At 42.3% G+C, this 17273-nt stretch overlaps 2 pseudogenes; one reads left to right on the top strand and one right to left on the bottom strand.

Moving 5' to 3' along the window:
- Positions 1–6865: 6865 nt before the first annotated feature.
- On the bottom strand, positions 6866–14169 carry Pmpcb-ps2 (peptidase, mitochondrial processing subunit beta, pseudogene 2; annotated as a pseudogene).
- A 43-nt stretch (positions 14170–14212) lies between these two features.
- LOC134479125 (transcription factor BTF3-like) lies at positions 14213–17068 on the top strand (annotated as a pseudogene).
- The last annotated feature ends 205 nt before the right edge of the window (positions 17069–17273 follow it).

Below are 17273 nucleotides of genomic sequence, written 5' to 3'. Positions count from 1 at the left end.
TATTCATTGCTACCTATGAGGTCAGAGTCCAGGGTCAGTCCATGTATAGTCTTTAGGTATTGGCTTAGTCCCTGGAAGCTCTGGTTGCTTGGCATTGTTGTACATATGGGGTCTCGAGCCCCTTCAAGCTCTTCCAGTTCTTTCTCTTATTCCTTCAACGGGGGTCCCGTTCTCAGTTCAGTGGTTTGCTGCTGGCATTCGCCTCTGTATTTGCTGTATTCTGGCTGTGTCTCTCAGGAGCGATCTACATCCGGCTCCTGTCGGCCTGCACTTCTTTGCTTCATCCATCTTGTCTAATTGGGTGGCTGTATATGTATGGGCCACATGTGGGGCAGGCTCTGAATGGGTGTTCCTTCAGTCTCTGTTTTAATCTTTGCCTCTCTCTTCCCTGCCAAGGGTATTCTTGTTCCCCTTTTAAAGAAGGAGTGAAGCATTCACATTTTGATCATCCATCTTGAGTTTCATTTGTTCTAGGCATCTAGGGTAATTCAAGCATTTGGGCTAATAGCCACTTATCAATGAGTGCATACCATGTATGTCTTTCTGTGATTGGGTTACCTCACTCAGGATGATATTTTCCAGTTCCAACCATTTGCCTACGAATTTCATAAAGTCATTGTTTTTGATAGCTGAGTAATATTCCATTGTGTAGATGTACCACATTTTCTGTATCCATTCCTCTGTTGAAGGGCATCTGGGTTCTTTCCAGCTTCTGGCTATTATAAATAAGGCTGTGATGAACATAGTGGAGCACGTGTCTTTTTTATATGTTGGGGCATCTTTTGGGTATATGCCCAAGAGAGGTATAGCTGGATCCTCAGGCAGTTCAATGTCCAATTTTCTGAGGTACCTCCAGACTGATTTCCAGAATGGTTGTACCAGTCTGCAATCCCACCAACAATGGAGGAGTGTTCCTTTTTCTCTGCATCCTCGCCAGCATCTGCCGTCACCTGAGTTTTTGATCTTAGCCATTCTCACTGGTGTGAGGTGAAATCTCAGGGTTGTTTTGATTTGCATTTCCCTTATGACTAAAGATGTTGAACATTTCTTTAGGTGTTTCTCAGCTGTGAATTGTTTGTTTAGCTCTGAACCCCATTTTTTAATAGGGTTATTTGTCTCCCTGCGGTCTAACTTCTTGAGTTCTTTGTATATTTTGGATATAAGGCCTCTATCTGTTGTAGGATTGGTAAAGATCTTTTCCCAATCTGTTGGTTGCCGTTTTGTCCTAACCACAGTGTCCTTTGCCTTACAGAAGCTTTGCAGTTTTATGAGATCCCATTTGTCGATTCTTGATCTTAGAGCGTAAGCCATTGGTGTTTTGTTCAGGAAATTTTTTCCAGTGCCCATGTGTTCCAGATGCTTCCCTAGTTTTTCTTCTATTAGTTTGAGTGTGTCTGGTTTGATGTGGAGGTCCTTGATCCACTTGGACTTAAGCTTTGTACAGGGTGATAAGCATGGATCGATCTGCATTCTTCTACATGTTGACCTCCAGTTGAACCAGCACCATTTGCTGAAAATGCTATCTTTTTTCCATTGGATGGTTTTGGCTCCTTTGTCAAAAATCAAGTGACCATAGGTGTGTGGGTTCATTTCTGGGTCTTCAATTTTGTTCCATTGGTCTATCTGTCTGTCTCTGTACCAATACCATGCAGTTTTTATCACTATTGCTCTGTAATACTGCTTGAGTTCAGGGATAGTGATTCCCCCTGAAGTCCTTTTATTGTTGAGGGTAGTTTTAGCTATCCTGGGTTTTTTGTTATTCCAGATGAATTTGCAAATTGTTCTGTCTAACTCTTTGAAGAATTGGATTGGTATTTTGATGGGGATTGCATTGAATCTGTAGATCGCTTTTGGTAAAATGGCCATTTTTACTATATTAATCCTGCCAATCCATGAGCATGGGAGATCTTTCCATCTTCTGAGGTCTTCTTCAATTTCTTCCTTCAGTGTCTTGAAGTTCTTATTGTACAGATCTTTTACTTGCTTGGTTAAAGTCACACCGAGATACTTTATATTATTTGGGTCTATTATGAAGGGTGTCGTTTCCCAAATTTCTTTCTCAGCTTCTTTCTCTTTTGGTACCACATTTTTTTTAATCCATTCCTCTGTTGAAGGGCATCTGTATTCTCTCCAGCTTCTGACTATTATAAATAAGACTGCAGTGAACATAATGAAGCATGTGTCTTTGTTGTATGTTGGAGCATCTTTTGGGTATATGCCCAGGAGAGGTATAGCTGGGTCCTCAGGTAGTGGAATGTCCAATTTTCTGAGGAACCTCCAGACTGATTTCCAGAATGGTTGTACCAGTTTGCAATCCCACCAACAATGGAGGAGAGTTCCTCTTTCTCCACATCCTTGCCAGCATCTGCTGTCACCTGAGTTTTTTATCTTAGCCATTCTGACTGGTGTGGGGTCGAATCTCAGGGTTGTTTTGATTTGCATTTCCCTGATGACTAAGGATGTTGAACATTTCTTTAGGTGCCTTTTGGCCATTCAATAATCCTCAGCTGAGAATGTTTTGTTTAGCTCTGTACCCCATTTTTTAATAGGGTTATTTGGCCCTCTGGAGTCTAACTTCTTGAGTTCTTTGTGTATTTTGGATATTGGCTCTCTATCAGTTGTAGGGTTGGTAAAGATCTTTTCCCAATCTGTTGGTTGCTGTTTTGTCCTAACGGCAGTGTCTTTCACCTTACAGAAGCTTTGCAGTTTTATGAGGTCCCATTTGTCGATTCTTGATCTTAGAGCATAAGCCACTGGTGTTTTGTTCAGGAAATTTTCCCTACTGCCTATGTGTTCGAGACTCTTCCTTACTTTTTCTTCTATTAGTTTGAGTGTATCTGGTTGATGTGGAGGTCTTTGATCCACTTGTACTTAAGCTTTGTACATGGTGATAAGAATGGATCGATTTGCATTCTTCTACATGCTGACCACCAGTTGAACCAGCACCATTTGTTGAAAATGCTATCTTTTTTCCATTGGATGGTTTTGGCTCCTTTGTCAAAGATCAAGTGACCATAGGTGTGTGGGTTCATTTCTGGGTCTTCAATTCTGTTCCATTGGTCTATCTGTCTGTCTCTGTACCAATACCATACAGTTTTTATCACTATTGCTCTGTAACACTGCTTCAAGTCAGGGATGGTGATTACCCCAGAAGTTCTTTTATTGTTGAGTATAGTTTTCGCTATCCTAGGTTTTTTGTTATTCCAGATGAATTTGCAAATTGCTTTTTCTATCTCTATAAAGAGCAGTGGTTCTTAACCTTCTTAATGCTGGGACCTTTAAATACAGTTCCTCATGTTATGGTGACCTGAAACCATAAAATTATTTTCATTGCTACTTCATAACTGTAATTTTGCTACCATTATGAATCATTATATAAATACAGGAAATGCAGGATACACAACCCCTGTGAAAGGGTCATTCGACTTTTCAAAGGGTCACGACCAATAAGTTGAGAGCTGCTGACTTGACCACTGGACCTCAAGAGAGTGAGCATCACTAACTAAGACTGTGAATAAAATAAATGAGAAAGGAGTTGAAAACCATGCTGGTCTCTTTTGGATCCAATATCTGGAATATATAGCGATACCAACATATGGCAATATATCTGTAAATCCTTGGGTTCTTCTGCAAATTGTATGTCTAGAGGTTAATATCACATATTTGTAACATTTTAGCTGACAGGAAAGATGACAATAGCATGTAAAATGTAATCTCAAACATAGTTTTCCCAATGCTATTTACACTGTGGTAAGATAAAGCAAAAATGTTCAACAGAGAAAAGGAAGATCTCACTATGGAGAAAATCGGGGACAATATCTTTACTTCAGTGTTCTAAGAGTCACTGTAAATGTCAATCAAGCAAAGGATGAACACTGAGGCACACTGAACAGGTAGGAAGATGCAATTGGTATTCCTTTTTTTTTAAGCTATATTTCTTTTTTTATTGGATATTTTTTATTTACATTTCAAATGTTATTCCATTTCCCTTCCATAAGTCCCCTATCCCACCCTTTCTATAAGGGTGTTCCTCCTCACAAACCATCCCCCTTCCCCCTCCCTGCCCTGACATTCCCCTACCATGGGGGTTCCGGCCTTGGCAGGACCAAGGGCGTCTCCTTCCACTGGTGCCCAACAAGGCCATCCTCTGCTACATATGCAGCTGGAGCCATGGGTCTGTCATTGTGTAGTCTTTGGGTAGTGGTTTAGTCCCTGGGAGCTCTAGTTGGTTGTTATTGTTGCAACCAACAATATGGGGTTGCAAGCCTTGTCAATTTGACTATATCTGGATTGAACTACAAGCCAGAATTGGAGGGCTTGATCTTGAGACTGGAAGACACAAGTTTCTGACCTGGATCTTGGCATGGAGATCTTGAGCCATAGTGGCCATGAAAAGCTTAGGCCCAGGCAAGCTAGTACACACCTTTAATCCTAGGAGACTGAGGTAAGGAGATCTCTGAGTTCAAGGTCAGCCTGGGATAAAGCAAGTCCCAGGTCCAGGCATGGTGGTACACACCTTTAATCTGGGCCACACCTTCTGCTGGAGACCTGCATAAGAACATTGGAAGAAGGAAGATTCACTCTTTTTTGCCTGCTGGCATTTACTTGCCAGCACGTCTGTTGGAATTTATTTCTGCAGAAGACCAGCTGAAACAACTAGCCTCTTGGTACAGATCAGCTACTAGATTCTTGGACTTCCCATTCACAGGCGACCATTGTTGGGGAGTTGGACTGCAGACTGTAAGTCATAACAACAAATTCCCTTAATATATAGAGAACCTTGACTAATACAGAAGACATAGCATTCTATTGAAAATTCCTCCATAACATACTGGGTTGTCTTGTGGCAGGAAGCTACTGCAGAAGGAAGCCAAGTACTCTGCTACAGTCATGTGTACTCTGAAAGACTAAATATATCAGCACAGGAATACCACAAGTTGAACCCGAGATCTGATTTAGCTTTGTTTTTGGTCTTTTGTGGGGGTTTTTGGGTTTTTTTTCTGTTGTTTTGTTTTGTTTTGTTGTTTTGGGGGATTTTGGTGGTTGGTCTTGATTTTTGGCATTCGACCAAAATCAATCTGAAATCAATAGGGCATGGTGGTTCACATCCATAATCCTAGTACCCAGGAAGCAGAAGCAGGAGGATCTCTGAGTTTGAGGCCAGCTTGGTCTACAGAGAGAGTTGCATGGCAGTCTGTGCTACATCATAAGATCTTTTCTCAGAAAAAAACAAAACACACACACGTTCTGGATTGCTTGCTTGCAAAACATATTGAAAGGTCTTTCTTAAAATGTTTTTCTAGGCCTTTTAACTGCAAAAAATTAAAGTTTTAAAAATGCCCTCAAAGTAAAGAAAGGGCCTTCCCTACTCAGGTAATGTTAGTTTGCGCAACATCGGCTACCCCCGCAGTTGTGAACCCCGATGTGGGTGCTGTAAGCAGAATTTGGGTCCTCTGCAAGAACAGCAAGGGCTCTTGATCCCTGAGTCACCCCTTCGTCTTTTAGGTTCAGGAGGTAAGAACGCTGGATACACTTCCAGAGGACCAGAGTTCCATTCCTGACACGATGGCTCAACGACCATGACTCCAGTTCTGGGGAATCTACTGCCCTCTTGTGGCTGCCATTGTCACCATGCATGCACACTGCCCAGACATACATGGAAGCAAAACACCCATACACACTAAGAAAGTGAATAAACAAATATTAAAAACATGAGGCTAAGACATAACTTTGTAATAATAAATGCTAAATCGGGGAGTCCTCTGAATAGTGGCTGTGAGTCCATGATGGTGAAAAGCTCTTGTCTGCGTGTGTGAGTTAATTAAAGAAGCCGGAGCCGGTGCTGGTCTCGTACCAGCAGCCGCTCTAAGGAGCACTGTTTTTCACTTGGTGCCTTCAGTCTACTGTGTGCTACTTGCTTTCTTTGGAGTAAGAAAACCCATAGAGAGCTTGGAAATTATTAACATTCACTAGGGTTTGGATTTACAATGTAGCAGAACAATCCTGGAGTAGTTAAGGATTCAGGCTCCGATCTGTCTTCAGGATACATAAATGCACAAACACAGGATAATCAGTGTTCTTAAATTCAGAAACACCCAAAACCCCAATTATTTATACTACTACAAATTAAGTAAATGTAAGCAGAGTAAATTGTATTTTTTTCCACACTAAACTGCGTTTCCTATATCCTATACTATGTACCTAGTGCACATATAAATAATTTTTTTCTATTTGAGTCAAGTCCTCCATGCGATGACATTAAAACCTGCATGTTGCATAATTTGATTTATGTGAAATGACTAAGATTTATGAAGAAATAAACTAACAATTGATCGGGTCTGAGAGCTGGAAATGGAGGTTAAACTCTAATGGACGTAGGTCTGCCTTTTGTTTGTCTGTGTTTATTTGAGCTGAAGGAGATTTTCTTTTCTTTTTTTTTTTTCCAGAGCTGGGGACCGAACCCAGGGCTTTGCGCTTGCTAGGCAAGTGCTCTACCACTGAGCTAAATCCCCAACCCCCGAGATTTTCTCATAACTGGACTGCTAACATGGCTGCCTCGCAGCTCTGAAAATATACCAAGGCCACTAAAGTATGCATTTGTAATGAGAAAAGTACATAAGTTAAAGATCAATACCGTTCAAATGTAACCCATATTCAGTCCCAGAATCTTTCTTCATTTCTCATTCTTTTTCTTCCTTTTGGCCACTTAAAAAAATCCTCCTAAGGAGGATTTTAAAAGTTCATCTCATCACTCTGGAACTAAAATATTAAAAATTCATTTGAATTACATTACATTCAGAAAAAATACAGCTAAGAAAGTAAGAGACAATGGCAACTATAAAATTATGGCTTGTTTTATGACCTCTTTTGTTTTTGAACATATTTTTTATTTTTTTCACTTCAAGATGAGCAGTCTTTCAAAACTTCTAGGTCTCTTAGTCTTATAAATATGTTTGTGCAGGATATTTGATCACAAGAATTAGTCACGAGTCCAGAGCATGTTAGTACAAATCTGGTTAAAATCTGATAAGCACTCAATAGGACCAAGAGCAGCAATAGCCGGGCTTTTGTCATAAATACTTGGTACACACGCTTCGAACCATCTCCGCGTCCACAGCATCAATCCTTGCTTCAAGCTTGGGGATGGGAATTCTCCCATTACAGCATAGCATCTGCCTAGCGATGTCTTCACAAATTGGAGTTGATCCTTCAGGCTGCAGCAGCCACCTTCAGTCTTCAGAAGGTTTTTGGCCCGTGCAACCTCACTCTCAGAAACAGCTGTGCACAGACGCATCCGTTCTTTGTGTACAGTGTGCAGCGTGTCAGCAACTGCGGCTTGTTCACCAACCATATAGAGCCCCCACAATCCTGTGTCTGTGTAGGAGGTGTCGAAGGACTGGAAGCTGTGGCAGAGATTGTCATGGCAAGTGAGCTGGACCAGCTTGCATGATAAATTCATTCCTCCTCCGAAAGAGCGATCCCAGTGGCCTATCAGTGTGTTTGCAACCATGAGACCATGAGTGTGTCTGGGTGTGCCCAAAAACCTGCTTCGATAGCTATTGCGAGGTGCGCCAGCGGCACCTGAATCAGCCCTCACCCTAATCTCACTTCCAGTGAGTTTACAGGGAGGCAGAGCTGGTACATCTCCTTTACATGCTCACAAAGAGTCACCAAAATGAAACTTCGCTCACTCCAGCAGTTCGTTATGGCAAACACCTCCAGCAGCAGCCAGCACGATTCTTGGTCCCTTATAATGTATAGTTGCGTAACCCACTGAGTCAGTCCTTACGGTTTATAGATTTGATATTCTCAGTTGGCCCCAGAATTGTCCGTCCAAGTGCGGTGTTTTGATAGGCTGTGGCATACAGATAATCAAAAACAACTTCTTGCAAGTTGGTCTCAACTTCCTGCGTTTCTCTGAGCATGACTCCACGCTCACGTTCAATCTCTTCCTCTCCCAGTGTACTGTTCTGAATTATGTCAGCAAAATTTCTACAGCTCTTGGCAAATCTTTGGAGAACGCTTTAGCATTGTAATTCAGCAACAGCTGCCACTGCCATCTCTGTTGTGAGTAGGTGGAGGGGTGTATGTGCTTTCTTAATTACTTTAAATTAATAATATACATAATACATTTCAAGTCTCTGTGTACGAAAACTTTTAAAGAATTATTTATTTATTTTAGTTATGTGAGTACACTGTAGCTGTCTTCACACACACACCAGAAGAGGGCATCAGATCTCATTACAGGTGGTTGTGAGCCACCATGTGGTTGCTGGGAATTGAACTCAGGACCTCTGCAAGAGCAGTCAGTGCTGTTAACTTCTGAGCCACCTCTCCAGCCCGTGAAAATTTTTTGATGAAAAAATGTCCAATCACAATGTCATAGTTCATTTTGCACCATTGTCACAGAGTGCCTGAGGCTGGGTAATTTCTAAGAAAAAGAGATTTGCTTATTGACAAGGTAAGAAGGCTCATATCAAGTTAGGGTCTTCATGTTATATCATCCCAATGATATAAGGCAGGAAAGAAATCAAGAGGAACAAGGAGGTGGGGGCGGGGAAGAGAGAGAGCACACAAAGGAGCCAAAATCACTCTTTCATTAGATACTAATCTGTGCTAGCTAACCAACCCCTCAGCCCTCTCTAGTGGCAACTGCAGTATTCCATCCTGAAGGGCATCACCTAGTCACCCCTGAGGGTCCCATCCCCTTCTCACTGTCGAATCGCGATTAAACTTTTAGTACACTAACTTGGGAGGTACACCGAAAATACTGCATGACAAAGAGAAAGAGGAGACAAACAGGGCTGCCAGGGTCAGCAGAACTGGAGCCCCTCCCCCGGACTCCTGGGGATTACTGTGTGACCAGTACCAAAAGCTTTAGCACATAGTGTTTGTCTTGCTGAAGGAACTGGAGTTTACAAATGAGCAGCAGTGGAAAGCTACATGTAAGTGAGCATTATTGTCATCCTTGGCTCTCACTGTAAGTGAGCCTTACCAATTGTTGGCTATCACTGTACACAGGCACTTGACTAGTGTTACACACACACACACACCGCTAATACCGCGAGCGTTACCATCCATAGAATGCAGATGAAGACACTCAGGTTCGCACAAGTGAAATCTAAATAACTTGCCCAAGCCCTCACAAATAGTACAGTTATGTATATCATGTGTGCGTGCGTGCGTGTGTGCGTGCGTGCGTGTGTGCGTGTGTGCGTGTGTGCGTGTGTGCGTGTGTGCGTGTGTGTACCGAATCCCATACTTCAGCAAAAGTGAAATCTTGGAAAGTTACTTCTGTAGACTGAATCTGAGAAAACAGTGATGAACTGATATTCTGTTTCTTCTAGTTGCACGGTATAGAACAGAAATCAGTCTTAATCAATGATGAAGTTTTTTAAATCTTCGTCTGTTCACACACATGAACACATGATATAAATAATTTTGTTCCCAGACTGTAGAATCTTCTTCTCCAGGGTATAAAATGCACCTTAGAGATTTAACTCATGGCAAAGGGAAACGTGTCTTATTACTATTCAATTTCAAATGACCCCTGTGTTGAGATTTGTCTGTCTTTGATCAGAGATCCTTCCCGAAGAAGGTTAATTTTATGAAATTTCCTGGATTGTGTTAAGTAACAGCACATAGCTCTGGTGTGAATGAGAGGTGGGCTGGGCACAGAGCATGATGTCTTAGGAGTTGCTATTTTGATACTTTGCCAGTGCTGGTCCAATGACAGGGAGAGAAGGCTCATAAGAAGGCTCTGGTTAGGGAACTAAATATCTGTTACATCTGTAATTATATGTGGCATTTTGGTTCTGTAATTAAATTCCAAACAAGTCACATGCAGAAATTTAAATGCTGTTACAAAAATGAATAAAATGAGCTTTCAGATTTATGAATATGATTTGAATAAAGATCGTCGATCACTCAAACCAGCAGGTTTATGGCTGCAAAAATGAACTGAATCTAGCTGTGATGAGGGCACTGGACTTGGTGCCACCAAACACTATCATACGGAAGATAATTGCAATAAGCCCTCGTAAGGAGAAAAATCCAATTTTTAAGTTAAAGATGGTCATAGTTTTCACGTACTTTCTACATGATTTAAATTACCTTGCAGAGAATAACCTATAATACTTAGTAAAATGGAATAGTATTTTTCTCAGTCCCTTGCAAAGTAGCCCAGAGTGGGACTGCCACTACACAAACACAGGGATGGGGTGGGGGCAGGGGAGCAGCAAAGGCGCCTCCTCCAGAAGGATCTACTTGAGGACTTCCTGAGACACTAAGGATTGCTGATGCAGACGGTGCTAGCCAATCAGAACTGCTGTTTGGAAGAGATACTTATTTGGGACCAATGGGCTGCGGGTGGAGGTTATTAAAGAAGCTTGCAGCAGCGTTCAGAGGAGCTTGCTACTCAGTTCTCACCAGCTCTCAGAATCTGTGCCATTGATTCTGCACCACCTCACCTCCAACACCCGGGGGCCAGTAGGGCCAGGCAGCCGGAAGTCGGGGGCACAGGCAGCAGCCCAGGTATAAAGAAGAGATTCATCCGAATTGGCATCAAAATCACAGTTGTGTGGTAACAGTTGCTTAGGCTAGCTGAACAATTTTTGGTTATAAAGGGTTCTTATACCAGGCATGGTGGCACATGCCTTTAATCCCAGCGCAAGGAAGGCAGAGGCAGGTGGATTTCTCTGAATTAGAGGCCAGTTTGATCTACACGGTGAGTTCCGGGACAGTCAAAGAAACCGTCTTTCGAAAAACAAAAACAAATGTGCTGTAATTCGCTGTTTTATATATTTTTATCCTGGCTGTGGCAGAAATCCTGACAAAGCAACTTAAGGAAGGAAGGGGCTATTTTGGCTCACAGGCAGAGGCCTAGTTCCTCAAGGTGGAGAAAGCACAGCAGCAGGACCCGAGTCAGCTCCTCACGTCAGGCCTGTAATCGGGAAGCACAGAGAGATAAACGCTCTCGCTCAGATAAAAACAACAATGTTCAATTATCTTCACATTGAAAAAGATTGAAATAGCAGTAACATGCAGCAATTGCCAAGGTGTTAAGAAATGCCTTCACAGGAGAAATACAAAGAGATGCGGTATTTTACAAAGTGGTTTGTTCAGATCCACGAAAATCTGAATTATTTCAATCTAGTAATCTTAATTCTACTCTATTGTAGGAGGGTAATAATAAAAATGAATTTATACTTTTGGACTTGACTATTCTGATATTAATTATAAAAGAAAAATGGAGAATAGTGAAATAATTGTCCAAACAAAAACGGTGAGGCAAGCTTTTATCTGCTCACAAAACAGTGATTTTGTTTTTAAAGTAGAATAAGGCGTAATGTGCTTATCACTTAGTATAGATGCAAGTAAAGGTATAATAATTATGTAACCCACACTTACTACCAAGGAAAACACACTCAAGGCTAAAAGACTGAAGGAAATGTTCCAAAATGCTATCAACAATTGAATTTGAGTGGTCTAAAGGGTTTTGTCTTCTGTTCATGCCTTTTAACATTTTAAGTGGGTGTAATTGTTAAAATACAAAAACCCACATGGGAATCAATCACCAGTATGCAGGTCTATCTGTGATGGTAGGAAAGTAAATCATACTCTCAGATTTTCTGAATCTGTCTACCCAAGACCTTACCTACACTATGCTTTTATATAAATTCCATAGCATTTTCATAGATCTGTAAGTATTTTGCAGCTGCTTCAATTTTATTGCTTATAAAAGAAATTAGATAATTTCCTGTGTTTTACTGTTCCCAGTGCAGAGTCCCACATGTACTATGCAATTGTTTCTATAATTTTCTGGAAAAAATGCAAGAAAATTATGATAAAATAGTCGTGGTTGCTAGGGGATAGGAAGGGAAAGAAGGGTACTGGCTGGGCTGGAGAGGGAGTCGGTGGATAAAATGCATGTTAGTCAAGCAAGAGGACATGAATTCATATCCCCAGTACACTTATAGAGGGCCAGGCATGGCCATGGGTGTCTGTCATCCCAGAGCTGGGGGAGCATGGCAGATCCTGGGGGTAGGTGACTACTCAGTCAAGTCAAACGGCAAGCTCCAGTTTCAGTGAGAGACCCTGCCTCAAAATAACAAGAAAGCAAAGCATAGAGCAGCAGCTGTCAACCCGTGAGTCAGTCATGACCCCAAGGGATTACATTATCAGATGTCCTGCATATCAGATATTTACATTGCAATTCATAACAGTAGCAAAATTACAGCTACGAAGTATCAACCAAATAATTTTATAGTTGGAGGTCACCACAACATAAGGAACTGTATTAAAGGGCTGGAGCATTAGGAAGATTGAGAACTGCCATTGAAGAAGGCAGTAAACTATAGGCAGGTCTGAGATGTGCACCTGTAGGCATACAGCACTAACAGACACACACCAACCACAACAACACTCATGGGAGAGTTCAGGGAGTAACAAAACTATATTGTGTCTTATTTCTGGTGGTGGCTTTACATGGTCATGCTTTAAGCAAAACATAACTCTGCATCACAAGGGCTGTACTTACTTATCTGTGAGAAGATTCCATGGGGAATGTAAGATGTCTCATCAGATGATGGTGATTGCAGCTTGAGCCTGACACCTTGACTTTAATCTCTGCAACTCAGGTACAGAAGGAAGGAGAGATTGGCTTCCACAAGTTGTCTTCTGGACTCCACATGTTCGCCTCATTCACCTGCACAAGTTATGCGTGTGCAGCCATGCGTGTGTGCACACACACAGCCATGATTAAGTGACTTTCTTTTAAAAGACTTCTATGCCCTTGAAAGTACTGGTCCCCTTATCTTGGCATTAAGGTTTGGTCTGGATAAAGAAAAACAAACAAACCAACAAACCAGAGAAACTAACACTGCATAGAGTCCCTGTTAGAATGCTAGAAGAAGTTAGGAAGTTTCCCACGCATTATCTCATTCTCTAATCACACTTTCTCAAAACAAGATGCTATTATCCCCACTTTTTCAGGTAAAGCCACTGAGGCTTGTTGTGATTAGGCAACCCAAAAGGAATGCATTGAGAGGCCTTCATTCTTAACTGAATCCTACCTTATCTATACCTACACAACTCCATGTTCTATGTGCTATGTGGGCTCAGAGAGGAGCCAGCGTCCCCAATGGCCCTGATTGTCCTCATTGCTTCTATTTAAAGACCATGCTGGCACTTAAGCAAACAACCCTTGTCTTCTGCAGTTGGTGAGCTTTCTGTAGTCTTGTCTGGCATACGTGAAGGAAGATTAAGTAGCTCAAAAGTCTCTGGAGATGGAGACAGAGAGAAAGGACAACGGAAGTAGAGACCAAAGTGGATCTGAGGATTTGAGAAAGGCTGATGGTCGGTTACACTGAGGAGCTACACAGAAATCTCACCACTTCGTCATACACATTGCATTAAGTTTCCAGTTTACGTGTCACTGAAAACTAGGCTTTGAGTTTGTCTGTCCAGGTCAAGCACACAAAACAGTCTGGTCAGAGATTTGAGCTCAACACTTGTGATCTTGTGATTCCCAATTAGCCTCAGTTTCTGCATCTGAAAAGTGGAGATCACCATGTTTTGAGGAGATGTTGTGAAAAAAGAAAGAGGTAAGATGTGGGGAACTTCCCAGCTCCTTCTAGCATTCTGTTTATGGTTTATATTCTGAGAAAAACTTGGAGCCAAACTGAAGAGGCAGAGTGTGGCAGTCTTATGTCCCCCACATTCTCATGTCAGTTGGCTTCTATTCATCACCGAGATAAGCCTCCTGTGACTCCACCTTTCTTCTGTACAATAGATGTGAGTCATTGCCCTTCCATGGTGAACATGTAGATGTCACTGACGAAAGCTGTGGTAAGCTGAGGCCCTACCTGATGTCTACAGAAAAGGGTCTGTGGAACATGTCTTAGTTGCTCAAGTCTCCCATCTTCTCACACTTCTGGGAACATGTTAGAAATACCTGTCCTGTACCTTTATGAGTTTGTGAGGCCATGTGTCTAGCTTAGCCCATGGTTCTTGGATCTTGGACAGAAATGAAATGTTGGTCTTCTAGATCTGATAGTTGTCCTTGGCAGTGAGAGGGGAATCCTGTGACAAGATTCCTTCTCTAGCAGCCTGGGTCCCTGCAACCTTACAAAGGAAAGCCCTCACCAAGTCCTGATGGGGATCAGTCATTGCCTGAAGTTACTGAGATACAAGGAATGTTTACTACTGCTGCATGGCCTATTCAGACTGGCAGATGCCTGTAGGTTCTGTGTGACATTTGCTGTTTTTGATGCCTTGGCAGGGTCAGAATAATGATTGGTGACATTTATTTCTGGTTAAACAGGAGATTTTCTGCTCTTTTAAGGAAATATGATATAAGATGCCTCAAACCAAAAAAAAAAAAAAAATACAGCACTATGTCAGAGATGACCTTGCTGGGTAGTGGCAGTGCACACCTTTAATCCCAGCACTGAGGAGGATCTCTTAGTTTGAGGACAGCCTGGTCTACTAGAGAAACCCTGTCTCAAACAAAACAAAACAAGCAAAAGTTCTAAACTTCTGTAATAGTAGGAAAACAACTGAATTAGTTTTTTTATCTTAAAACAATTAAGCGAATTAAGCTTCCATATTCCTTTATTATAATGTTTCTTTAAGAAAAGCACAGTGAGCACTCTAACTGCCACCTTGTGTCCCCGTGTGTGTGTGTGTGTGTGTGTGTGTGTGTCCCTGTTGTCAGTTGGTCTTCCCAAAACTCCCTGAGCTCCCCGTAGTCCCCTTTGAAGCCTCATTTCTACTCTGACAAGGTGAAAGAAACGATCATGAACCAGGAAAACCTCACCAAACTACAGGCACAAGTGCACACTGGTGGGAAAGGAACTGCTCATAGAAAGAAGGCAGTTCACAGAACTGCCACAGCAGATCATAGAAAACTCACAGACTGTCTTAGTCAGGGTTTCTATTCCTGCACAAGCATCATGACCAAGAAACAAATTGGGGAGGAAAGGATTTATTCAGTTTACACTTCCACACTGCTGTTCATCACCAAACAACTGGAACTCATGCAGGAGCTGATGCAGAGGCCTTGAAGGGATGTTACTTACTAGCTTGCTTCCCCTGGCTTGCTCAGCTTGCTTTCTTATAGAACCCAGGACTACCAGCCCAGGGATGGCACCACCCACAAGGGGCCCTCCTACCCTTGATCACTAAGAAAATGCCTTACAGCTGGATCTCATGGAGGCATTTTCTCAAGGGAGGCTTCTTTCTTTGTAATATGTTCAGCTTGTGTCAAGTTGACACAAAAACCATCCAGAACAGAGACAGTATGAAGCTTAACAAGAAGGAAGGCCCAAGTGTGGATACTTCATTTCCACTTAGAATGGGGAAGAAAATAATCATGAGAGGCAGAGGTAGGGAGGGATCTGGGTGGGAGAGGGGAGGGGGAGGGAAAAGGGAGTCAGGTCAGGTATGGGGAGGAGACAGGAGGGAAGCCCAGAGGATCAGGAGAATGAAAAGAAATATGCAGTAGTGTGGGGTGGAGGGTGGGAATAAGGGAACCTCTAGGAAGTCCCAGATATCAGGGGTGTAAGAGGGTCCCAGGACCCAGTGGGGATGACCTTAGCTGAAGTGCCCAACAGTGGGGAGATAGAACCTGAAGAGACCACCTCCAGTAGATCGATATATCCCCTATTTGAGGCATAGAGCCACTCACCCATCTTCAAAATTCTTGACCCAGAATTGTTCCTGTCTAAAGGAAATGCTGAGACAAAAATGAAGCAGAGACTGAGGGAAAGACCATCCAGAGACCAACCCAATTTGGGAATCATCCCATGTGCAGGCACCAAACCCTGACACTATTACTGATGCCATGTTGTGCTTGCAGACAGGAGCCTAGCATGGCTGTCCTCTGAGAGGCTCTACCAGCAGCTGACTGAGACAAATGCAGACACTTACAGCCAACCATTAGATTGAGGTTAGGGACCACTATGGAAGAGTTAGGGGAAGGACTGAGGGAGCTGAAGAAAATCGTAACCCCATAGAAAAAACAACAGTCTCAACTAATCCAGACTCCTCAGAGTTCCCAGAGGCTAAGCCACCAACCAAAGAGCATACATGGTCCCCACTACAGATGTAGCAGAGGACTGCCTTGTCTGGCCTCAATGGGAAAGGATGTGCTTTATCTTGTAGATACTTGAGGCCCCAGATTAGGGGGATGCTGGTGAGGTGAGGTAGAATTGGGTGGGTGGGTAGGAGAGTACCCTCTCAGAAGCAAAGGGGAGAGGGGATAGGGTGAAGAACTCATGGAATGGGGACCAGAAAGGGAGCAACATTTGGACTATAAATAAATAAATAAATAAATAAATAAATAAACAAACAAACAACAACAACAACAACATACAGGTAAACAATATCTCTGGTATTGAAGAGGTGAACATGTTTATAAACCAAAGAAGAGTGTCCATTTTAACAGCTCAAGTTCAGGCATCTCTGGCCTCACCATTATAGGCCATGTTGAGACAAACCAGCTGAGAGACATGCTTCCCAGCATCCTTAAACCAGCTTGGTGCAGACGGTGTGACTAATTTAAGGAGACTGGCTGAAGCTCTGCCAGAACAATCTGTGGATGGAAAAGCACCACTTATTCCTGGAGAGGTCGATGGTAGTGATGATGGTGATAGTGGTGATGATGGTGGTGGTGATGATGGTGGTTGTGATGATGATGGTGGTGGTGGTGGTGATGATGATAATGGAGTTCCAGATCTGGTGGAGAATTTTGATGATGCTTCTAAAAACGAAGCAGACTGAACTGAGGCAGCGTCTGAAGGTGACCCTTGCAGAAGCTATAGGAGCTGCTATTTTAGAACATGACTGCTTTTTAAAACTCTTATGTTTATGGGTCTGATAAAATCTATATCTCTAATATTTAAGTCCAAGCTCCCTGGACATTTACAGATCTTTTCAGTTTTTGCTTATACCTAATTCATTCTTTGGGACAAATTGAGCTGAAGAATCCTGGGAATAAAGTCTGGGAAAGTTTAATAAAATTCTTTGCCTAGTTAAGAGAAAGAAAGAAATAAGCAACCAAACAAAAGTACAGTGAATTTATAAATAAATTCTTCATATCAACAGAATTGAGTTAATAGGACATGGTTAGTCCCACCTATGATCCCAGAATCTGGGATGCAGGAGAATTTGTGGCCAGACTGGGCTACTTATAAAGCTAAGGCCAACCTGGGCTATGTAGTAAGACCTTGACTCAAAAAGTTACAGCTAGGCCTAGATGCAGAGCCCAGCAA

The sequence above is a fragment of the Rattus norvegicus genome, chromosome 6, assembly GCF_036323735.1.
Source record: "Rattus norvegicus strain BN/NHsdMcwi chromosome 6, GRCr8, whole genome shotgun sequence".
In the NCBI taxonomy this organism is placed as follows: domain Eukaryota; kingdom Metazoa; phylum Chordata; class Mammalia; order Rodentia; family Muridae; genus Rattus; species Rattus norvegicus.
Note: the sequence above shows the minus strand (reverse complement) of the source record. Positions and strands in the feature narration are given on the sequence as shown.